This window comes from Neomonachus schauinslandi, chromosome 4 (genome assembly GCF_002201575.2).
Source record: "Neomonachus schauinslandi chromosome 4, ASM220157v2, whole genome shotgun sequence".
Classification (NCBI taxonomy): Eukaryota; Metazoa; Chordata; class Mammalia; order Carnivora; family Phocidae; genus Neomonachus; species Neomonachus schauinslandi.
The window spans coordinates 122,291,319-122,317,089 of NC_058406.1; the positions used below are offsets into that span (position 1 = coordinate 122,291,319).

Below are 25,771 nucleotides of genomic sequence, written 5' to 3' on the forward strand. Positions count from 1 at the left end.
ATGACCCTACAACATCCGTCAGTTCTGCCCTCTCATTGGCTGATGCCATTCCAACGCGAAGATAACACGTCCAGTACGTGAAGGCCTTCTTAGGCTAAAGCGTTCATTGGTGACCTAGGGAAATGCACTAAGTGTTGAACGGAAGAGTCCAATGAGAGCCCAGGAACACTGGATTTGGAGCGAACGAATCTCCGTCCGCTAGGCATTAAGCAGAGAAAGTTGAATTCGGCGGAGAAACCGTTGCAGTTTCCCGACTACAATTCTCAGCTTCCCGGCGCTGAAGGAACCTGTCTGCTCCTGCGTTCGGAAAAATCAAATGGTACGTTTTCCTCTGGCAGCTCTTTCAGGTCTAATAAAGTATTTTCGTGATATTTCACTCGTTTTTCTGAGTCTTAATTTATAATCTTAAAGTTTTTTGAGTTTTTGGTAAGAACATTAGCCCTATGTTAGGTGTTTTTTGAATTGCGTTCATTTCTTGTTCGTGTTCACTGTCTTCTAAGCGCGAAGGCTGCAAAGTACAGTTTTTTGTTTGTTTTAAATAACTTTTTTTTGGAAGGATTTTTTTTTTTCTTGTAAGGGAAAGGGACTTAGAGAATCTTCTCAAATTCGTCATGAAGTATTTTTTAGATACTGTCCTCTATTTAGTTTATCATAGTAAGGATTTATATAATTTTGTCACTGCTAGTCACTGGCCGTTTTGTTTTGCTTAAGTATAGATCTTGGTTTTTAAAGATATTTCTCTAAATATTAGTGTAATTTAAATTCCACAGGCCATTCTGAGAATAATGCATCCGTTGCACCCAATAACTTCACCGAATGGAGTCTAGAGTCTCTTCACAATTTGATTTTACCATGTAGCTCCTGTATTAAAGTCTCAAGGAATTTAAGAGGCCTCTAGTGGGGAAAGAGGGTGCGTAAGAATAAATATCCCCGGGGCGCCGAGCTGGCTCAGTCGTAGAATATGCGACTCTCCGGGTCCTGAGTTCAAGCCCCAAGTTGCGTGTAGAGCTTACTTGGAAAAAAATAAATAAATAAATCCATACTGTGTTCTATGCAATTGTCTCCAATACTTTGATTCCTAAGTGAATTTAAACTCCACAAACAGTTGGGGCACCTGGATGGCTCAGTCGGTTAGCGTCTGCCTTTGGCTTAGGTCGTCATCCCAGGATCCTGGGATCAAGCTCCACATCAGGCTGTCTGCTCAGTGGGAGAAGCAGCCTTTTCTTGCCGTTCCCCCTGCTTGTATTCTCTGTCAAATAAATAAATAAAATCTTAAAAAAAATAAAATCCAGTTATTTCTGCTCAAATCTCTTTGCCTTTCCTTATTCTTGGTTATCCTCTTCCTTCTAACAAGCTCAAGAAGAAAATACTAGCAAAGTGGAATAGAAAAGGGCCTTTTCACACCATTTGACCTATAGCAAAAACAAGTCTTTGGCATGGTTTCTGTTTCCCAAAGTCAGAAGGGGGAGTGGTGGTAAGTGAATACTGAATGCAAAACAAAAAGTAAAAAGAAATGATGCATAATGTCCAGCGGTAGAAGCACCAGCCTAATTTGTAATAATCAACTAGACCAACCAACTGCTAGAACTGGGGGGAAAAAAGGGAAAATCCATTTGATTGAGTAAATGAAATTTTGTTCAGTATTGTTATTAAAAACAGTGCAATAACACAGAAAGTAAACTTGCTTTTTTTTTTTTTCTTCAGTAGGTTCTGTGCCCAACATGGGGCTTGAACTCACCACCAACTGGGCCAGCCAGGTGCTGCAACTTGCTATTTTTTCTAAGGTTAATTTGTATATCAGAAAGAGAGAAGACAATTGGGATTTTCCCAACTAGTAATTGATGACATAGGTTTTTGGCAGAATGTATGTTCAATAGAGTCTTTGTCTTTTGGAAGTTCAAAATCTAAAATTAAATATAATCACGCCTCTGACATTAAAGTATTGAGAAGATTAATTCTTCCTTACCAACTGCCATTACAGAGAGTTAGATGACTGGCCCTAAAAGGCAGGGATTGTAGTCACAAAAAATAATTAACAATTTCATAAGCACCTATGGATTACAAGCCCAATGAAGTCTCTTAAGGTTTTAAGAATTTATATTCCCATATTAAAAATGTATGAACTTGACACCAATAAAGTTATACTACCTGCTATTATGAGTCATTGCTTGTTCTTAGCCTCAGATATCTTCCCACAGGACACAGCTGGAATGTCAAGTTTCTCAATGGCTGTGTTGCTTAAGACCCATGAATCAGATAATGGCAGTTTTCATTTATTCAATTATTTTAAAACTATCTTCAGAACACATACAATGTGCTAGAGACAGTCTTAGCAATGGATTCAAAAATAAGAGAAAACAATTACTGTCCTCAAGGAGTTTATGGTCTAGTATGGTGGTTTCCAAAACCTTTTGATGAAGTACCGCTTTCAGCTTAAAAACATTTTAGGGGCGCCTGGGCATCTGCCTTCGGCTCAGGTCATGATCCCAGGGTCCTGGGCTCATCGAGGAGCCCAGGCTCCTCATCGGGCTCCTGGCTCATCGGGGGGGCCTGCTTCTCCCTCTCCCTCTGCCTCTCTCCCTGCTCATGCTCTCTCTCTCTGTATCTCTGTGTCTCAAATGAATAAATAAAATCTTTAAAAAAAAAAGAAAGTTTTGAGCATACAGCTCTGATATATGTATATTATTTATTCATAAATTCTATATACATACTATCAAACTAATATGTAGACTAAAAAAGACGTCAAAATAGAAAATTTTAGAGGAGAAATAATTATAAATAGAAGCACTTTTATTTATCTGAATGAAAATAAAATTGTATCTATATACATTATTTACCAAAAAACTTAAGTTCCCGATGGATTAAAAACTCAAGTGTAAAACATAAAATATCAAAAAATCCTTTAAGAGGGCGCCTGGGTGGCTCAGTTGGTTAAGCGACTGCCTTCCGCTCAGGTCATGATCCTGGAGTCCCGGGATCGAGTCCCGCATCGGGCTCCCTGCTCGGCAGGGAGTCTGCTTCTCCCTCTGACCCTCCTCCCTCTCATGCTCTCTGTCTCTCATTCTCTCTCTCGCAAATAAATAAATAAAATCTTTAAAAAAAAAAAAAAATCCTTTAAGAAAATCTTGGAGACTACATAAAACTATAGAAGTAGGCGAGACCTTAAACAAGACTAGAAACTCAGAAGTTAGAAAGAAATGGACATATTACACTTGTTTTAAAAAGCAGTTTTTTGTGTGGCAAAAAAATACATAAGCAATTTGTCAACAGACAATAGATATGGGGGTAAATTTGCAACTCAGTGGGTAGATAGAGGCTAACATTCAAATATTGATCACAAATTGTCAAGAGGGATTAAACAACCCTATAGAAATTGGGTGAACAATAAAAATTAGTATTTAGTCAAGAGAAAGTCCAATAAACGTGAAGATATTTAAACTCACTTTTAATAAGGAAATGCAAATTAACAATGAGAACAATCATGCTGATCAGACTGGCAAAAAAATCAAAATGACACAAAGTTGCTGGCAGGAATAATGGGTAGGAATAGAACTCTCAGGTTTTGCTGTGGAAATGTAAATTATTATAGACTTTTAAAAAGCAATTCAGCAAAATCTGTTCTAAAAGATAATATTGTTGGGTGCCTGGGTGGCTCAGTCGGTTAAGCGTCTGCCTTCGGCTCCGGTCATGATCCCAGGGTCCTGGGATCGAGCCCCACATCGGGCTCTCTGCTCGGCAGGAGGCCTGCTTCTCCCTTTCCCACTCCTCCTGCTTGTTTCTGCTCTCGCTAACTCTCTCTCTCTGTCAAATAAATAAATAAAATCTTAAAAAAAAAAAAGATAATATTGTTTAACTCAGCTGTCCTCAAGTTTCCAAACATAGAAATAAAAAGCATCAATATATAAAGACGTAAATACAAAGACGGTTATTGTAATGTTCATATTGGCAAAAAACCCCAAAACAACACCAGTAAAAAAAACTCAACATCAAATGAATGCATATAAATAGTGGAATGTTTTAGTAAATGTTGGTATATCTATAGGCCATGGGCCATAATGAAAAATATATTAGAAAACCTTTAAGAAAGGGAAATGAGAGGGCGCCTGGGTGGCTCAGTTGGTTAAGCGACTGCCTTCAGCTCAGGTCATGATCCTGGAGTCCCAGGATCGAGTCCCACATCGGGCTCCCTGCTCAGCGGGGGTCTGCTTCTCCCTCTGACACTCTTCCCTCTCGTGCTCTCTGTCTCTCATTCTCTCTCTCTCAAATAAATAAATAAAATCTTTATAAAAAAAAAAAAAAAAAAAGAAAGGGAAATGAGAGCTATAGGAAGAGACGTTGAGGGATTTCCACAATGTTAAGTAATAAAATATGCTTCAAAGTATATATAGACTATGGCCTGATTTTTGGAAACTAACAAATCATATCCTACATGTTTATATAAATGTATATCTTTATATATTATTCTATGAGCATGGAAAATATATAGGAAGATACAGTCGAGGTTTTCAGCATATATTACCTGAATATATAGGGCAGGATCTGAGAGAGTAGGAGCCCACGACACACAAAAAAGTTTTTTTTGTTTTTAAGATTTTTATTTATTAGAGAAAGCATAAGCAGGGGGAGCAGCAAAGGGAGAGGGAGAAGCAGGCTCCCTGCTGAGCAGGAAGCCTGACTTAGGGCTTGTTACCAGGCCCCTGGGATCATGACCTGACCTGAAGGCAGATCCTTAACCAACTGAGCACAAAAAAGTAAAAAATAAACTAAATTTACTGGGGAGGTGGGGTGTAAATATAATATAAATTTTCATTAAGTAAAATCTAGGTGGTATTTAGTAATTTCAAGGAACTGCTTTTCCAAGTATGAGAGTGATAAACTTGGGGTCACAAAACAGTTACATCTGAGGAGGATATATGGTGAGAGGTAAGATAGGAGGTTGATGACGTAACTAGTAAGCCCTACCCAGTGACTCAGTGTCTGTAGGACCTCATTCAGAAAAGCTACATGGTGCCATTTGGGTCAGACAAATCTTGATTTTGACCACTTGCTGGCTTTATGACTCTATACTAGTCACTTTGCTACTGAGGACCTCAATCTCCTCTAAAAAACAGAGATAATGGCACCTGCCTTCCAAGATTGCTGTGGGAAATAACATAAAATAGTGTAAGGGAGAACACCCAGCCCAGTGTCTAGAGGCTGTTCCATAAATGTACATTTAGTCCCACTTCTCTCTGTATAAAAATCTATTCTCCAGAAAAGATCTGATAAGAGCTAATTTGTAATGGTAAAATTCTTGAGTGCTTACTAATACTGGAAAAGATAAAGAAGAAAAGAAACATCACCGGTCACCTTCAGAGAATTTGAAGGAACCAACTTATTTTTCTGAAAACTGGTAAATAAATGGAGAGACTCAAACCAAGCATTAAAACTGCCTTTCTTATATGTAGTATATTTCAGGGTAACAAAATAGTTGATGTGTAATAATTATTCTGAAAACCGGTAAATATTAAGAAACAAGCATTCAACCTGCTTTTCTTTACAAACGTGCCTCAAGGTAACCAGTTAGCTAATAAATGACACATCCGGCCTCACCTTGTCTTTTTTTTTTTTTTTTTTAAGATTTTATTTGACAGAGAAACAGAAAGGGAACACAAGCAGGGGGAGGGGCAGAGGGAGAAGCAGGCTCCTCACTGAGTAGGGCTGCGGCACTCGATCCCAGGACCCTGGGATCATGACCTGAGCCGAAGGCAGACGCTTAATGACTGAGCCACCCAGGCGCCCCTGGCCTCACTTTGTCTTAAAATGCCCCTCACATGGGCACTTCACTGTCCTATTGGTGGTCTTTTGCCAGTTAGGTTTTTCTGGATTCTAACTTGGAACCTCTTAAGGCCCATTTCAATGTGTTATATTTTCTATAGACAGGCAGTCGGAGCTGGAAAAAGTGCTGAACTAGAGAGAAAGGGTCTGGATTTTCAGGGAAGATACTGTTTAAAGCTTGCAGATTATTCAACCTATCTCACCAAATGGGATTGTCATTAAAACTTAATGTGAGACAGGCTGATGAACATATCTGGACATTTGTCCCCTACTTTACTAACCACGGGATCATACCACACAGCCAACTAAATGTCTTTCATGGGTACTATTTATTGGGCCCTTGTGATAAACCAGGTATAACCCTTAATATTTTACAAATGTTACACAGTTGGTCTTCAGGGCTATCCTGTGAGGTGGCTATTTTCCCCACTGTGCAGTTCAGGGAATTGAGACCTGGAGAGGCTGACTGACTTACCCAGGGCCACACAGCTGATAAGTGGCAGAGGCATTTTTGAATATGGGTCTGTCTGACTTGGAAGTTCACATACTTTCCACAAGAGAATTCAGCTTCACCATCTCCCGATACAAACAAATGGGAATCTGACATTTTTGTTAAATTTCTGCAAGGGAGCTGGCCCACAACTGGCCTTGGTCACCTTTCTATTGCCTAAAATACACTTAATGATGGATAAATCTCTCCCTAAACAATGACACTGTAGTCCTTTAATCTGTTAGGAATTTGGAGGCAGAGAAAGGTCAAGGGACTTTTTCATGGCTGCACAGTGAGTAAGAGAGAACCCTGATTCTTTCTCCTCTTTTCAATAAATAACTACTGAAGTTTCAGTTTTTCTGGATTCTGCCAAGGAAGCTGAGCCATTTATTTGGGTAAGAAACTCCAGGTTCAGATACACTAAAAAGAAAGGAAAGTTATTTTCTCCTAAAGTTTCCAAATGGATTGCCCTGTAACCTTCTACATTAATTTCCAAACTTAGTTGTGCAAAACAATCACCTAAGATTCAGGGAAGAGGCCTGGGTATATATATTTTTAAACATACTCTCCAAAGTGGAGTTTCAGAACCATCAATCTTGCAGAGAAGACGGAAATTGTATGATTTATTGCTTCCTAATGAATCACTCCAAAACTTAGCAGCTTAACACAATAATCGTTTATTATCTCATAGTTTCTGTGCATGCAGAATCCATGTGTGCCTTAGCTCAGGGTCTCTGGTTCAGGGTCTTTCACAAGACTGCAATCAACGTATCAATGGAGCTCCTGTCATCTCAAGGCTCAACTGGGAGAGGATCTTTTGCCAAGTTCACTCACATGTCTGTTAGCAGGATTCAGTTTCTCAGAGGCTGATGAAAAGAGGGCCTCAGCTGCTTGCTGGCTGATGGCCAGAGGCCTCCCTCAGTTTCTTGCCACATAAGTCTGTCCATAGGGCAGCTCATAATATGGCAGATGGCTTCTCTCAGAGAGAGCAAAGGAGAGACCAAGAGAGACCAAGCAAGATGAAAGCCACACTCTTTTTAACCTAATCTTTTAATTGCCATCCTATCACTCTTGTATTTGATTCATTAGAAGGAGGTCACTAGGTCAAACCCACCCTCTTTAACAGGGGATTGCATAAGGGTGTGAATACCAGGAGGCAAGGATCATTGGGGGCATTTTCAGAGGTTACCTATCATAGAGATGTAAACAAAGAATTAAAAAACAATGTGATAATATATTCCATTGAGAGGTTGTATATATAAAATATAAACAAAATATAAAATATACATGATACTTTATGAATAAATGAATACAAATAAGTAAATGGGCAGAAGAAACAAATCTTACTTAGAGAAGAATTATAAGTTATTTATGTAGATATTCCACTCCAAGAGTTGAAGCTTAATCTCTTATGACACTTGAGGGTGGGTAGGATTTAGTGACTTGCTTCCAAAGAAGAGAATATGGAAAGAGGGTAAAAAATCCAACTTTACAGTGGAGAAACTAGCAAACATCACCATGGTCAAGTTAACATCAGCAGAAATAAATCATGCTAATATTATGTACCCCCTGAAATGATGTGATGAAAAGGGCATCTCAATGTGTGATATTCTCCCAAACCTTAGAACCCCAGTCTAATCATGAGAAAAATAGCAGACAAATTCAAAATCAAGGCCTATTTTATAATATATCTGACCACACTCCTCAAAACTGTCATGGTCATATCAAGATTATGAAAAACAAGGAAATACTAAGAAACTGTCACAGACCAGGAGTCTAAGCAAGGAGGCATGATGATTAAATGCAATGTGGCATCTTGGATTGGATCCTGGAACAGAGAAAAGACATTAATAAAACCTGAATAAAGTCTGGAGTTTAGTAAATAGTAATGTACCAATGGTGACTCCTTAATTTTATAAATGCATCATGATAATGCATGATGTTAGCATTAATGGAAACTGGGTGAGGGGTAAACAGGAATTCTGAACAATCTTTGCAACTTTTCTGTAAATCTAAAATTATTCTAAAATAAAGTTTATTGAAAGCAAAAAGTGAAGCACCCTGATTATAATGTCAAGTATGATGACTAGAAGATCTTCCCCTACTTTCTGGCTCAACACATTTTGCACCCTTTCTCCTCCACCAGCCACATACTTCTGGTGCCAGGTGCCATGAGACACATCCATAGGCCCTCTGTGAGATGGCATATAGTATGGCTAGGAGTATCCTGGGAAGACATTACAACATCGTGAGAGTCAGTAATAACTGATCACGAAAGGAATCTAAGTTCAACTTAATCCTCTTCCCCTCACCCAGACCCCAAAATGCCCAGGGTAACTGGAGGGCACCTAGCATGCAGAGAAATGTGAAGAAAAGGAAGCTGGAATGGGAAAAAAAGGCACGTCTTAACCTATCTCTGTTTGAAGGTTTCTTTAAGCCACGTTCCTTTTAAAGAGTAGAAAACAGAGCGCGTGGGTGGCTCAGTCGTTAAGCGTCTGCCTTCGGCTTGGGTCATGATCTCAGGGTCCGGGATAGAGCCCCACATCGGGCTCCCCGCTCAGCGGGAAGCCTGCTTCTCCCTCTCCCACTCCCCCTGCTTGTGTTCCCTCTCTCGCTGTGCCTCTCTCTGTCAAATAAATAAATAAAATCTTAAAAAAAAAAAAAAGAGAGAGTAGAAAACAACATAGGACCATGTGAACTCAGTGCTAGGGTCCCTCCTTGGGTCTTGGAAAGGTCTGGGGCAAGTCAGGGGGTCTGAGCACAAGCTTCATTAGCTTCTCAGTAAACCCACCCTTTAAAGATCTCAGAAGGAACAGGTAAACTTTGCCAGAAATGCCGCTATCCTTTGCCTCCACTCCTTTAGCTCAGAAGCACTAACTCTTTCATCAAGCCTCAGCCGAAGCACACCTCTAGAAAGTGTTCCCTGAGCCCTTGGGCTGGCTTAGGCAGGTCTCCCAGGCTTCCACCATTCCTCCATTATAACATTTGGTTAAGTTTGTGTTTCTGTCTTCCTGTTAGCCTGGAGGCTCACTGAGGGCGTGGTTCAAGGCTTTTAAAAATCTTTGCACTGTCATAATGGGCTCCCAGTAAGTCCTTGTTGAGTAAATGGATTAATGCTCTTGCTGAAGTTGGGAAACCCTCTCCAGGAAGAGACCCGGGCAACCGGGACAAAACCACCATAGCTCTGGTGCCTGCTGAGTGACCTGTGTGATCAATTACAAAGGGAGGGTAAGAGAGACAACCAATCAGCAACAGCCTCTTTAAAGGCCATACAGAAATACTTAAACAGGTTTTTCACTCTACACATGAATTTCTTATTGGGCCTACACACGTTACCATGCTGAATGTATTCTTAGCTATAGATGTAATGATCATTTTCATGGCAGAATTATTTGAAATCTTAGTGTCCCAGAATATTCAACTATTAAAAAACGTGTCCCACGAATCAGACTAAGCAGACGGTGGAACTGAAGACAGTAAAATCCTCATCCATGCTCTTTGTACACTCCGGACCCTCAAACCCCCTAAACACAAACGCACCCGGGATTTGAAGTTCACGTGGGAAGATCTGTCAGGTAAACAGAAGTCTCAATAGCGTGGGATAAAAGGACTCAAGATAAGTCAGGTTAACAAGGGCTTAAAACTCCCAGCTTCTTTCAAGGTAATACAGACTTGTGGCTACAAAATGTGGGTCTTGCTACACACTTAGAGAATGGGGTTTACTAACAAAGTACTTTCGTAGACAGAGCAGTGAAGACACAAAGCAAAGTCCATGCGAAAGCGCCCGCCTCTAGCCAAGCACCGCGCTTGCGCACACTCACGGTGTCGTCTTCCTTCGCTCCCGGCTCTCAGTACCGGCCTCCGGGCCGGAGGAAGCAGCTGATTGGTCAGTCTGGTCCGGATTTGGGGCGGAGATTGGGTGATTGGCAGTAAGTCCCCCGGGATAGCCAAGCTGGAAGCTGAAGCAGCTCAAGAAGGCGCCTGGCTGCCGCGCTGTCGAGGTAAGTGGGGCTAGGGACTCAAGAAAGCGGTTGGGGGGTGGGAGGGGGGGGGTCGAGGAGGCGCTCCCAGGCCTGAGGGCGGTAGGAAGTCCTGGTAACAAAGTAGAAGCTGAAGGAATCCCCGATTCGGGCATGAGGGGAGGACGGCGGGCTCCGTGGGCCGGTTGGGTGTCTGCGCCGCGGCTGAAGGGAGGCGAAGACGCTCTCGGGCAGCCGGGGTGGCTGAGGGCTCTGCTGGGGCTGGAGCTCCGGCAGAGCGGAGGGAAGTCGGCTGACTTGCCCTGAAGGTTGGGCACCCACCCACATCTGCCCCCTCACCCCCGGCCCTTAGGTCCATCTTTCCGAGGCCACAGTTCGCTCGCCAGCCGCCAGGCGGCGGTCCCAGGAAGGCCGCCCTTTGTGGTGGTTGCCTTGGGTGTTGCGCTCTTTCCCGGGATTAGACCTGCCGGCCTCCGCGGGTGCGCCTCCGGACCGGGCCTCGGGGATTCTGGGAGGAGACGCACACTTTCTGGTCCGCCTGGGAGGCTTAACCAGTCTCACCTGGCTTGTGTCGTTTCACTTTCCGCCTCTCAGTACTTCCCAATGTAGCTTCCTGAACGTAACGAGGATTTTGCGTTAAGCCCCACAAAAAAGATCGACCTTTGGACATTTAAAAAAACGTTTTATTATGGAAATCTTCAAACGTACAGAGGTCGAGAGGATGGTATAACGAACTTGGCGAACCCTTCACCCGATTTTAACAATTGTCAACACATGGCCGGGCTTGCTCCCGCTCCACGGGTTATTTTCAAGCAAATCCCAGACATTTAATCTCTCTTAGATATTTCTACGACTTTGTCATGGTCAATAATTATACTATTTTTCTAATCATTTGCCTTCTAGAGGGGTTGAGTAAAAATAAGGCGAACGTAAAGTTGTAGACGGCGCAAATACAGTTTGCGCTTCAAGAATGTGGGCAGTTCCCCAACAGTGCAGTTTCACTACCCTGTACTCAGGTTTTCAAAATCATTAAAAACGAAGGTACCAAACAATCTAGTCTTGGCAGTAGCATTATTGTTTTTGAGCAGTAATATTAATATTGATAATTTCTATTTATGTGGCTCTTGGTATGTATGAAGCACTGTGAAATTGTTTCCACCTATTCATTTAATTTTTACAACAGCCATGTGAAGTAGGTATTATCCAGTTTTACAGATGAAGGAAAAGGTGGACTAAGCAATTTGCCTAAGGTCACACTGATGTAAATAAGGGGGGAGTAGGGGGTAGGGGGTCGGGTTTAGGATATTAACCCTGGTCAGTGCCAAGTTCTTGCTCTTTTAACCATAAATAAGTTTTCTAAGAACTGTGGAATAAATGTAACTGTTGAGGATCATTTCTACTGAGCTATAAAATCCATAATGGAAAAAAAAAAAAAAAACCCTGGAATTTACGAGTACAGTAGTAAGATAGGTATTTTTGTTTCTTTCAAACAAGGATAGTGAGATAGGTATTTTTGTTTCTTTCAAACAGTAAAAGGTTAATGCAATTGAATTTTAAGTTAAAAATCAAAGTATGTAAATGTAGATCAATAAATACAAGTGTTTACAATTTCTATACTATAGGACCAGTTAAAGGGGAAAGAAAACCAGAAAAAAAAATATATCAACGAATAGTCTCAACTTCCTTTGGCATTTAGCATGTACTGACTATTTATATTAAATACTTTAAACTGTGTCCCTTATCTTCTCAGTCTTACACTATTTCTAAGACAGTATCTTCATCCAAATAATGTTAGAGGAGTAAGGAACTAGAAAAAGACAGCTGGGCTTTTTCAGAGGACAGTAGGGAAGACCAGTTAAATTGGAGTTTAGGATTCCTACTGTAGGGGATTAATTCAGAAGTCTAGAATTAAAGTTAGACTCCCATGTGAAGTACTTTGAGTGCCAAGTTTAAGGAGTTTGAACTTGAGCAAAACAGTGGCTCACTGATTGCAACCATCTCTTGGAAGAGTGAACTGGGCACTATCAAAAAGATGGCTTCACCTTCACAAGATTAGTGACTTGACCTGGGGGATATATAGGAAATAGATTTGGGTAACTGTTGAATTTATGGATATAAGGCAAGGAAAAGAGAAAAACAAATAGCCCAAAAAAGGGGGATGAAAAGACAGCGAAGTTCTGAAGTGCTGGTAAATGTCAGTTTCCACGAGTTTTTTGTTTGTTTTGTTTTGTTTTATTTTTTTAAAGTAAGCTCCACACCGAACGTGGAGCCCAGTGCTGGGCTTGAATTTGTGACGGGGAGATCAAGACTTGAGCTGAGATTCAGACTCAGACTCTTAACCAACTGAGCCACCCAGTCACCCCAACAAGTTTGTTTTCTTAGGCAGATTTTTTAAAATGATGAAAAGGGAACTTTTGATCTGATGAAAGGATTTCTGTAAAAGTTACAGTATATATATATATCCTACTTAATGATGAAATATTTATTTCCCTTATGTGAGTTAAGAAAGAGGACAAAAGTGACTACTGTCAACACTTCTGAACAATTCAATAAAGCCAGGAAAAAGACAAAGAAGATACAAAATTTGGAAACATGACATGGTTGTCATAAAAATTTGAAAATCTACTTTAACAGAATTATTTAGTACTTACTGCAAATTAGATAGTAAAATTATACAAACCATAAAACTTTTAGTAGCTTTAAAAAGCTAATATTGAGGGGTGCCTGGGTGGCTCAGTCGTTAAGCATCTGCCTTCTGCTTGGGTCGTGATCCCAGGTTCCTGGGACTGAGCTCCACATCGGTCTTCCTGCTCACTGGGAAGCCTGCTTCTCCCTCTCCCACTCCCCCTGCTTGTGTTCCCTCTCTCGCTGTGTCTCTCTCTGTCAAATAAATAAAATCTTAAAAAAAAAAGCTAATATTGAGGAATAAATCTAATTAAATATTTGCAAAGCCTTTAAGTGGAAAACTAAAAAATGTGATTAAAAATCAAAGTAGACTTAGGGCGCCTGGGTGGCTCAGTTGGTGAAGCGTCTGCCTTTGGCTCAAGTCATGATCCCAGGATTCTGGGATCAAGTCCCACGTCCAAGGCTCCCAAGCTCAGGAGAAGTCTGCTTCTCCTTCTGTCTGCCCCTCTCCCCTGCTCATGTGCGTGCTTCCTCTCTCTCAAATGAATAAATAAATAAAAATCTTAAAAAAATTAAAGTAGACTTAAATAAAATGGGGGTTATGGAATTTAAGTAAATTGGGCGTTTGAATGTTGTTAAGGCGTCAGTTCTCCCCAAATTGATCTGTAAATTTACTGTGATTCTCATTAAATTTGAGTAGGTTTTGTGGCAATTGGGAGATGATGATTCTATAATTAATATGAAAATATATAAGACCAAAAGCAATAATGATCGAAAGAAGAACAAAGTCAGAGAACTTAGACCACTGGATATCAAAAGTGATTACAAAGCTATGATAATTAAATAGAACAGTGGTACCAAGGGGCGCCTGGGTGGCTCAGTCGTTCAGCGTCTGCCTTCGGCTCAGGTCATGATCCCAGGGTCCTGGGATCGAGCCCCGCATCGGGGTCCCTGCCCGGCGGGAAGCCTGCTTCTCCCTCTCCCACTCCCCCTGCTTGTGTTCCCTCTCTAGCTGTCTCTCTCTCTCTGTCAAATAAATAAATAAAATCTTTAAAAAAAAAAAAAGAACAGTGGTACCAAGAAAAGTATCCAGAATTAGGCTCAGATGGTTCTTGCAGTAAACTGTGCTGAGGCAGCTGAATAATGGAAAACAACCAAATTCTCAGCTTTATGCTAATCATAAAAATGAATTTGTGGTGTATCTAGAGCTAAATGTGCAATGTGAAACAAAACTTCCTGAAAAAGATATAGGAGAATTTCTGCATGATCATGGTATAGGCAGAGATTGATTTGTTAAGGACATAAAATAAAATACACTAACCAAAAAACAAAGATAAATTGAACTACATTAAAAATCAGAACTTCTTAATTTAAAATATTTACTCACCATTTTGAAACATTTTGGTCATCTGTACTAATTTATTTTAAAATACTTTTTTTTTTTTTTAAAGTAATCTTTACACCAATATGGGGCTCGAACTTACAGCCCTGAGGGTTGCATGCCCTAGTAATGGAGCCAGCCAGGTATCCTGATCATCTGTGTTTTAAATGTTTAGAGCTCTGTGAAAAGGAAATCAATTGCCCATCAATATTTTTAAAAAATTTTATTACAATGGAGATTTTTTTTTTTTAATTGAAGTCTAGTTGACATACTGTTACATTAGTTTCAGGGGTACAACTAGTGATTCTAGAAGTCTATATGTTCTGCTATGCTCACACACATAGCTACTATCTGTCACCATACAACACTATTTCAATATCATTAACTATATTATCCATGCTATAGCTTTCATCTCCTATGACTTATTCCATAATTGGAAGCCTGTAGCAACCACTCCTCTTCACCCTTTTTTTCCATCCCTGACCCCCTGCCCTTCTGACAACCACCAGTTTATTCTTTGTATTTATGGGTTTTTTTTAGATTCCACATATAGATGAAATCATATGGTGTTTATCTTTCTCTGACTTATTTTACTTAGCATGATATCCTCTAGGTCCATCCATGTTGCATATGGCAAGATCTCATTCTTTTTCATGGCTAAGTAATATTCCTGTGTATGTGTGTGTATACCACATCTTTTAACCATCTATGGATGGATACTTGGGTTGCTTCCATATCTTGGCTATTATAAATAATGCTGAAATAAAAATAGGGATGCATATCTTTTCAAATTGTGGGTTTGTTTTCTTTGGGTAAATACCCAGAAGTGAAATTAGTGGATTGTATGGTATTTTCTATTTTAATTTCTTTGAGGACCTTCCTTACTGTTTTCCACAGTGGCTGCACCAATTTCCATTCCGAACAGTGCATAGGGTTCCTTTTTCTCCACATTCTTGCCAACACTTTTTATTTCCTCTTGATACTAGCCATTCTGACTGGTGTAAGGTGGCAGTGTTGCTTTGATTTGCATTTCCCTGATGATTAGTGATGTTGAGCATTTTTTCATGTGTCTGTTGATTAACTGTATGTCTTCTTTGGAAAAATGTATATTCAAGTCCTCTGCCTATTTTTTAATTGTATTGTTTGGGTGGTTTTTTTTTTGTTTTGTGTGTGTGTGTGTGTGTGGGAGGGGTGGGGTTGCATGTATATATTTTGGACATTAACCCCTTATCTGATATATCACTTACATATAACCCCTTATCTGATATATCACTTACATATATCTTCTCCCATTCAGCAGATTCCCTTTTACAGTTTCCTTTGCTCTGCAAAAGCTTTTCAGTTTGATGTAGTTCCAGTTGTTTATTTTTATTTTGTTCCTTGCCTGAGGAGACAGATACAAAAATTATTGCTGAGACCAATGTCCAAGAGTTTACTGCCTGTGTTTTCTTTTAGGAATTTTATGGTTTCAGGTCTTAAACTTAATCTTTTATTTTCATTGTGTATGGCGTAAGAAAGTGATCCAGTTTCATTCTATTGCATGTAGCTGTCCAGTTTTCCCAACACCATTTATTGAAAAACTGTCTCTTTCCCTTTTTATTTTCTTGCCTCCTTTGTTATGGATTGACTACATATGTGTGGACTTATTTCTAGGATCTCTGTTCTGTTCCATCGATCTTTGTGTCTGTTTTTATGTCAGTACCATCTGTTTTGATTTCTGTAGCTTCGTAGTACAGTTTGAAATATGGGTGCATGAAATCTCCAGCTTTGTTCTTCTTTCTCAAGATTATAGCCAATTTTTATAGATCATTTGTGCTTCTATACAAATTTTAGGATTATTTGTTCTAGTTCTCTGAAAAAATGCTATTGGAATTTTGATGGGGATTGCATTGAATCTGTAGACTGCTTTGAGTGATAGGGACATTGTAACTATTAATTCCTCCAACCCATGAGCATGGTGTATCTTTCCATTTATTTGTGTCATTTTTAGTTCCTTCTGTCAATGTCTTACAGTTTTCAGAGCACAGGTCTTTTACTCCTTTGTTAAATTTATTTGTAGGTATTTTCTACTTTTTAATGCAATTTCAGTGGAATTATTTTCTTAATTTTTCTTTCTGATAGTTTGTATTAGTGTATAGAAGCCCAACAGATTACTCTATATATTAATTTTGTATCCTGCATCTTTACTGAATTCGTTTATTAGTTGTAATGGTTTTTTTTGGTGGAGTCTTTAGGGTTTTCAGTATGTAGTATCATGTCATCTGTAAATAGTGACAATTTTTTATTTCTTTCTTACCAATTTGGATGTCTTTTATTTTTTGTCTGATTGCTGTAGCTAAGATTCGCAGTATTGTGTTGAATAAAAGAGGCAAGAGTAGGTATTCTTGCCTTGTTCTTCATACTAGAGGAAAAGCTTTCAGCTTTTCACTGTTGAGTATGATGTCAGCTGTGGGTTTGTCATGTATGTCCTTTATTATATTGAGATACATTCCATCTATAACAACTTCGTTGAGTTTTTTTTTTTATCATGATGAATGTTGAATTTTGTCAGATGGTTTTTCTGCATCTATTGAGATGCTCATATGATTTTTATCTTTCTTTTTGTAATGTGGTGTAATGCATTGATTGATTTGCAGATGTTGAACCATCCTTGCATCCCTGGAATAATTTTGGTAATTTTCTGGTTGTTTCTGTAGTTCTCTGTTCCATCCTTTTTCTCTTACTCTTTTCCCTTATTTAACGACTTTGTTTAGTGTTTTTTTAATTAATTAAATTTTATTTTATTTTAAGATTTTTTTTTTTTTAAAGATTTTATTTATTTGATAGAGAGAGACACAGCAAGAGAGGGAACAGAAGCAGGGGGAGTGGGAGAGGGAGAAGCAGGCTTCCCGCGGAGCAGGGAGCTCGATGCGGGGCTCGATCCCAGGACCTTGGGATCATGACCTGAGCCGAAGGCAGACGCTTAACCGACTGAGCCACCCAGGCGCCCCTTTATTTTAAGATTTTATTTATTTATTTGACAGAGAGAGACACAGTGAGAGAGGGAATACAAGCAGGGGGAGTGGGAGAGGGAGAAGCAGGCTTCCCGCACAGCAGGGAGCCCAATGCGGGGCTCGATCCCAGGACCCCGGGATCATGACCTGAGCCAAAGGCAGACGCTTAACGACTGAGCCACCCAGGCGCCCCTTAAATTTTATTTTTTTAACTTGTGAATGGGATCTTATTTTTTTCCCCAGTGCTTCATCAGTGTTATATAATACACAGTGCTCGTTACATCATGTGCCCTCCTTAATGTCCATCACTCAGTTACCCCAACCCCCAACCCCTTCCTCTCCGGCAGCCCTCAGTTTGTTTCCTATGATTAAGAGTCTCTTATGGTTTGTCTCCCTCTCTGATTTTATCTTGTTTTTTTTTTCCCTCCTTTCCCCTATGATCCTGTTTGTTTCTTAAATTCCACATGAATGAGATCCTATGAGAATTGTCTTTCTCTGACTGACTTATTTCATTTAGCGTAATACCCTCTAGTTCCATCCATGTCATTGCAGATGGTAAGGTTTCTTTTTTTTTTGGATGGCTGAGTAGTATTCCATTTTATATATATACCATATCTTCTTTATCCATTCATCTGTCAATGGACATCTGGGCTCTTTCCATAGTTTGGCTATTGTGGACATTGCTGCTATAAACATTTGGGTGCAGGTGTGCCTTTGGATCACTACATTTGTATCTTTGGGATAAATACCCAGTAGTGCAATTGCTGGGTTGTAGGGTAGCTGTATAGAAACTGAACGAATGAGTGAACAAAGAGTTCTGTGAACCTACTACACCCAATCTCTCTCTATTTTCAACTTTTTGAGGAACCTCCATACTGTTTTCCATAGTGGCTGTACCAGCTTGCTTTCCCACCAACCTTGTAAGAGGGTTCCCCTTTCTCTGCATCCTCACCAATGTCTGTCATTTCATGACTTGCTAATTTTAGCCATTCTGACTGGTGTGAGGTGGTGTCTCCTTGTGGTTTTTTTTTTTTTTAAAGATTTTATTTATTTATTTGAGAGAGAATGAGAGACAGAGAGCACGAGAGGGAAGAGGGTCAGAGGGAGAAGCAGACCCCCGCTGAGCAGGGAGCCCGATGTGGGACTCGATCCCGGGACTCCAGGATCATGACCTGAGCCGAAGGCAGTCGCTTAACCAACTGAGCCACCCAGGCGCCCTCCTTGTGGTTTTGGTTTGGATTTCCCTGATGCCGAGTGATGTTGAGGATTTTTTCATGTGTCTTTTGGCCATTTGTATGTCTTCTTTGGAGAAGTGTCTGTTCATGTCTTTTCCACATTCTTTGACTGGGTTATTTGTTTTTTGGGTGTTGAGTTTGAGAAATTGTTTATAGATCTTGGATACCAGCCCTTTATCTGTACTGTCATTTGCAAATATCTTCTCCCATTCTGTAGGTTGCCTTTTAGTTCTGTTGACTGTTTCCTTTGCTGTGCAGAAGCTTTTTATCTTGATGAAGTCCCAATAGTTCATTTTTGTCTCTGTTTCCCTTCCCTTTGGAGATGTGTCTAGCAAGAAGTTGCTGCGGGCTAGGTCACGGAGGTTCCTGCCTTTGTTCTCCGCTAGGATTTTGATGCATTCCTGTCTCACATTTAGGTCTTTCATCCATTTTGAGTCTATTTTTATGTATGGTGTAAGAAAATGTTCCAGTTTCATTCCAGTTGCATGTGGCTGTCCAATTTTCCCAACACCATATGTTGAAGAGACTGTCTTTTTTCCATTGGATGTTCTTTCCTGCTTTGTTGACCCCACACAGAGTTGAGGGTCCATTTCTGGGCTCTCTATTCTGTTTCATTGATCTATGTGTCTGTTTTTGTGACAATACCATGCTGTCTTGATGATCACAGCTCTCTCATATAGCTTGAAGTCAGGCATCGTGATATCCCCAACTTTGGTTTTCTTTTTCAACATTCCTTTGGCTCTTCAGGGTCTTTTCTGGTTCCATAAAAATTTTAGGATTATTTGTTCCAGCTCTGTGAAAAAAGTTGATGGTATTTTGATAGGGATTGCATTGAATGTATAGATTGTTCTAGGTAGCATAGACTTTTTTTTTTTTTTAAGATTTTATTTATTTATGTGACAGAGACACAGCGAGAGAGGGAACACAAGCAGGGGGAGTGGGAGAGGGAGAAGCAGGCTTCCCGCTGAGCTGGGAGCCCGATGTGGGGCTGGATCCCAGGACCCTGGGATCATGACCTGAAGAAGGCAGATGCTTAACGACTGAGCCACCCAGGCGCCCCTAGGTAGCATAGACATTTTAACAATATTTTTTCTTCCAGTCCATGAGCATGAACGTTTTTCCGTTTCTTTTGTCTTCCTCAATATCTTTCATGAGTGTTCTATAGTTTTCTGAGTTCAGGTTTATTCTTAGGTATCTTATGGTTTTTGGTGCAATTGTAAATAGGGTAGACTCTTTAATTTCTCTTTCTTCTTTTTTTTTTTTTAAAGATTTTATTTATTTTTTAGAGAGCGAGTGAGAGAGAAACAGCATGAGAGGGGAGAGGGTCAGAGGGAGAAGCAGGCTCCCCGCCGAGCCGGGAGGCCGATATGGGACTCGATCCCAGGACCCCGGGATAATGACCCGAGCTGAAGGCAGACGCTCAACCATCTGAGCCACCCAGGCGCCCCTAATTTCTCTTTCTTCTGTCTCATTGTTAGGGTATAGAAATGCAGCTGATAGCTATGTGTTGATTTTATATCCTGCCACTTTGCTGAACTCCTGTATGAATTCTAGCAATTTTGGGGTGGAGTCTTTTGGGTTTTCCACAAAGAATATCATGTCATCTGTGAAGAGTTAGAGTTTGACTTCTTTGCCGATTTGGATGCCTTTTCTTTTTGTTGTCTGATTGGTGAGGCTAAGACTTCTAGTACTATGTTGAACAACAGTGGTGAGAATGGAATCCCTGCCATGTTCTTACCTTAGAGGAAAAGCTCTCAATTTTTCCCCATTGAGAATGATAATCACTGTGGGCTTTTGATACATGGCTTTTATGATAGAGGTATGTTCCTCTATCCCTACACTCTGAAGAGTTTTAATCAAGAAAGGATGCTGTACTTAGTCAAATGCTGTTTCTGCATCTATTGAGAGGATCATATGGTTCTTGTCCTTTCTTTTATTAATGTAGTGTATCACATTGATTGATTGCAAAGGCTGAACCACCCTTGCAGCCCAGGAATAAATTCCACTTTGTTGTGGTGAATAATCCTTTTAATGTAATGTTGGATCCTATTGGCTAGGATTTTGGTGAGAATTTTGGCATCCATGTTCATCACGGATATTGGTTTGTAAGTCTCCTTTTGGTGAGGTCTTTGTCTGGTTTTGGGATCAAGGTATTGCTGGCTTTATAGAACGAGTTTGGAAGTTTTCCTTCCATTTCCGTTTTTTGAAACGGCTTCAGAAGAATAGGTATTAATTCTTTAAGTGTTTTGTCGAGTTCTCCTGGGAAGCCGTCTGGCCCTGGACTCTTGTTTGTTGGGAGATTTTTGATAACTGCTTCCATTTCCTTGCTGGTTATGGGTCTGTTCAGGTTTTCTACTTCTCGTTTCAGTTCTGGTAGTTTATATGTCTCTAGGAATGCATCCATTTCTTCCAGATTGCTGAATTTGTTGGCATATAGTTGCTCATAATACGTTGTGTTTTTTTTTAAGATTTTATTTATTTATCTATTTGAGAGAGAGACAGACAGATAGTGACAGAGATGGCAAGAGAGAGCACAGGCCGGGAGGAGAGGGGGAAGCAGGCTCCTGCTGAGCAGGGAGGCCAACGTGGGGCTGGATCCCAGGACCCTGGGATCATGACCTGAGCCAAAGGCAGATGCTTAACCGACTGAGCCACCCAGGCGCCCCTCATAATACGTTCTTATACTTGTTTGTATTTCTTCAGTGTTGGCTGTGATCTCTCTTTCATTCGTGATTTTATTTGGGTCCTTTCTCTTTTCATTTTGATAAGTCTGGCCAGAGGTTTATCAATCTTACTAATTCTTTCAAGGAACTAGCTCCTAGTTTCCTTGATCTGTTCTACTTTTGTTTTCTGTTTCATTGATTGCTGTTCTAATCTTTATTCATTCTTTTCTCCTGGGTTTAGGCTTTATTTGCTGTTCTTTCTCAAGTTCCTTTAGGTGTAAGGTCTTGTGTATTTGAGACCTTTCTTGTTTCTTTAGAAAGGTTTGTATTGCTATATACTTCCCTCTTAAGACTGCCTTTGCTGTATCTCAAAGGTTTTGAACAGTTGTGTTTTCATTTTCATTAGTTTCCAAGAGGTTTTTAAAATTCTTCCTTAATTCCCTGGTTGACCCATTCATGCTTTAGTAGGATGCTCTTTAACCTCCATGTATTTGAGTTCTTTCCAGATTTCCTCTTGTGATTGAGTTCAAGTTTCAAAGCATTGTGGTCTGAAAATAAGCAGGGAATGATCCCAGTCTTTTGGTATTAGTTGAGACCTGATTTATGACCCTGTATGTGGTCTATTCTGGAGAATGTTCCATGTGGACTCCAGAAGAATGTGTATTCTGTTGCTTTAGGATGGAATGCTCTGAATATACCTGTGAATTCCATCTCATCCAGTGTGTCATTCAACCCTTGTTCATCTTCTGTTTAGATGATCTGTCTGTTGCAGTGAGTGGAGTGTTAAAGTCCCCTACTACTGTTGTATTATTATCAATGTGTTTCTTTAATTTTGTTATTAATTGCTTATATAATTGGCTGCTCCCATGTTAGGGGCATAAATATTTACAGTTGTTAGATCTTGTTGGATAGACCCTTTAATTATGATATAGTGTCGTTCTTCATCTCTTATTACAGTCTTTGGTTTAAAATCTATTTTGTCTTATATAAGGATTGTGACCCCAGCTTTCTTTCAATGTCCATTAGCATGACAAATGGTTTTCCACCCCTTCACTTTCAATCTGGCGGTGTCTTTGGGTCTAAAATGAGTCTCTTGCAGATAGAATACTGATGGGTCTTGCTTTTTTATCCAGTCTCATACCCTGTGTCTTCTGATTGGGGCATTTGGCCCACTTACATTCAGAGTAACTATTGAAAGATAGGAATTTAGTGCCATTGTATTACCTGCAAAGTCACTGTTTCTGTATTTGGTCTCTGTTCCTTTCTGGTCTATGTTACTTTTGAGCTCTCTTTGCTTAAAGGATCCCCTTTAATGTTTCTTGCAGGGCTGGTTTAGTGATCACACATTCTTTAAGTTTGTCCTGGAAGCTTTTTATCTCTCCTTCTGTTTTTGAATGACAGCCTTGCTGGATAAAGTATTCTTGGCTGAATATTTTTCTCATTTAGCACCCTGAATATGTCATGCCAGTCCTTTCTGGCCTGCCAGGTCTCTGTGGATAGGTCTGCTGCCAATCTAATGTTCTACTCTTGTAGGTTACAGATCTCTTGTCCTGAGCTAGTTTCAGGATTTTCTCTTTGTCTCTGAGATTTGCAAGTCTCACTATTATATGTCGAGGTGTTGACCTATTTGTTGATTTTGAAGGGGGCTCTCTGTGCCTCCTAGAATTGAATGCCTGTTTCATTCCCCTGATAAGGGAACTTCTCTGCTATAATTTGCTCCAATATACTTTCTGCGCCTCTCTCTTTCCTATTCTTCTACGATCCCCATTATTCTAATATTGTTTTGCTTAATGGTGTCACTCATCTCTTGAATTCTCCCCTCATGATCCAGTAGTTGTTTATCTCTCTTTTCTGCAGTTTCTTTATTCATCATCATTTTGTCTTCTATATCAACAATTCTTTCTTCTGCTTCATTTATCCTAGCAGTTACAGCCTCCATTTTTTATTGCATCCCGTTAGCATTTTTTATTTCGACTTGATAGGTTTAGTTCTTTTATTTCTCCAGAAAGGGATTCTCTAGTGTTTTCTATTTTTTTTTTTTCAAGTCCAGCTTGTGTTTTTATAATCGTTATTCTAACTCTGGTTCCAACATCATACTTATATCAATACTGATTGGGTGCCTGGCAGTCAGTACTGCCTCTTGTTCTCTTTTTTGAGAATTTTTCCATCTTGTCATTCTGTCCAACAAAGAGTAGATTAACGAGAGATCTAAATATGAAAATGGCAACAGGGACCCCAGAGAAATATACAGTAAACAAATCAGAAGAGACCTGAAACTGAAAAAAAATAAAAATTGTGTATATATATATACACACACACATAAATATATACACACGTGTGTATATATATATATATATATAATCAGGTGAAGAGTGATACACTAGATTTTGTGTGTATTTTGGGCTGTTAGAAGAAGCTGCATTCTAAAATTGTAAAGAAAGACATATATATATACAAAAATAAAACTAAGGGGGGCCTGGGTGGCTTAGTTGTTAAGCATCTGCCTTCAGCTCAGGTCATGATCCCACAGTCCTGGGATTGAGCCCCGTGTCAGGCTCCCTGCTCCTTGGGGAGTCTGCTTCTCCCTCTCCCCCTGCTTGTGTTCCCTCTCTCGCTGTGTCTCTCTCTGTCAAATAAATAAAAAAAAATCTTTTTTTTTTTTAATATTTTATTTATTTGACAGAGAGAGACACAGCGAGAGAGGGAACACAAGCAGGGGGAGAGGGAGAGGGAGAAGCAGGCTTCCCACGGAGCACGGAGCCTGATGCGGGGCTCAATCCTAGGACCCTGGGATCACGACCTGAGCTGAAGGCACACGCTCCAGGGGCGTCCTCTGTGTGGACTGTGTGCATCTTTCTGTTGGAGCTGCATCACAGCTGCTGTGAGCACACTGGTTGGGGTGTCTAGTGCCCTCCAGGGCAGGAGTTGCTTTGGCAGGGTGCCGATCTGGGCTGAAATATCCTACTGGGTATTGCAGGGTGAGGGTGGGAACTACTTTGGGGAGTCCCTGGTTCTGGTTAAAACTGCACACTATGTGGAGTAGGGCTGGACCTGCTTCGGGGGAGCGGTGCTGGTGCTGACTGAGACGGTCTGCTTGGCACAGCGGGGAAGGAGCTGCTTTGGAGAAGTGGGTGTGTTGGATGGGGGTAGGTCTGCAGAACTCCTAGGTTGTGTTAGCAGCTTTGATGGAAAATGTCAAAAGTGGCCCTACTAGTTCCCAGAGAAATTTCCTATGGATCCCTGCTGCTTGGCACATGCCCTAAAATTATTCAGTAAATGTCTTCCATGTGTGATGAGTAGCCCAGGTGCTTTTCAAACTGTTGTCTCTGTGCTGTGGCTTGGAGTGAGTGAGTTGGTGCTTAGGCCCTTTAAAAGCAGGGTCTGAGTTTCCTGTAGACCTCCATCTCTCCTGGAGTTAAGCCTGGTGATTTTCAAAGCCAGATGTTATGGGACCCATCTTCATGGTGCAGGTTCCTAGGGCAGGGCTGCCTGATATGTGGCTTGAACTCTTTGCTTCTCAGGGATTACCTTTGCACCTGTGCTGTATCTGCTGCCTGTGGGTCACCACGATAGGGGTGTGGTTCCTGACAAGACCACATCTGTGCCATTCCTACCCTTGTCTGTGTTGCTTTTTCTTTATATCTTTAGCTGTGGAAGAGCTGTTCTAGTCTTTAGGTTGTTTTCCAAGAGAGTTGCTCTGTATTCCTTGTAGCCAGGGTGTGTCTATGGGAGGAGGTAAGCTCTGGGTCCTCCTACTTTGCCATCTTGATCTTCCTCCTCCTTGGGCAGTTTTCATGATGAATATTATTACTCTATCGCTACTCTTTGAAATGTTAACAACTGTCAGCTAGTCAACCATTCTTTTGTATGTTATGTACACTGATACACATTACACAGTTTAGATAAACATAAAATGTCACTGTAATCCCACTATTTAAGGATAAACCACTGATCATGTTTTAATATAAGTCCTAGGCAAGAGGTTGGCCAACTGTGGCCCAATAGCCTATGCTGGCCTGAGGTCTGTTTTTGTATGTGAGTTAAGAGTGGTTTTTACATTTGAAAGGAGTTGGAAATAAATTTAAATGGACTATTTTGTGGCTCTTGGTTCACAAGCTTCTTGGGAACTTCCTGGCTGTAATCTGAAACCAGCCACGGTACTTGGAGGGCAGGGAGAGACTGAAGAAACAGGCAAGCCCTCCAGATTTGTAGGTAGTAGGTTTAATGAGCAAGGGAATTTACTAGGCTTGTCTTGAGAAGCTACAAGACAGTAGATCTCCACACCTGCCTGCCAAATCTTGAAAATTTCATATAGGGGCCTCAGCTGGGTTCAGTCATATATAATCCCTAGATGGTCTCAATATCACATCACTATCACAAGGCTTTGTCTTTAGGGCAACTTCTGGGAGGCGGGGAGGCAATTGAAATGCATATTCCTAGGACGGGATAGGATAAGGAGCCTCCTATTGCCAGAGTCCAGCTCACAGGACTTAAAATCCATCTTTTTAATGTCTGCTTAGTCTTCCAAGGTATGCATAAAGTACCCTTGTGATAAACAAGTCTCTTTTGTTAGACGTTTTGGTTTCT

At 40.4% G+C, this 25,771-nt stretch overlaps 1 protein-coding gene across 1 annotated transcript in view; it reads left to right on the forward strand.

The window, feature by feature from the left end:
• Positions 1–10,235: 10,235 nt before the first annotated feature.
• MTFR1 (mitochondrial fission regulator 1) overlaps positions 10,236–25,771 on the forward strand; it is a 66,406-nt gene continuing 50,870 nt past the window's right edge. The window contains exon 1 of the mRNA XM_021688159.1: positions 10,236–10,308. The gene's annotated coding sequence lies outside the window, so the exon portion shown is untranslated. The remainder of the gene's footprint in view (positions 10,309–25,771) is intronic.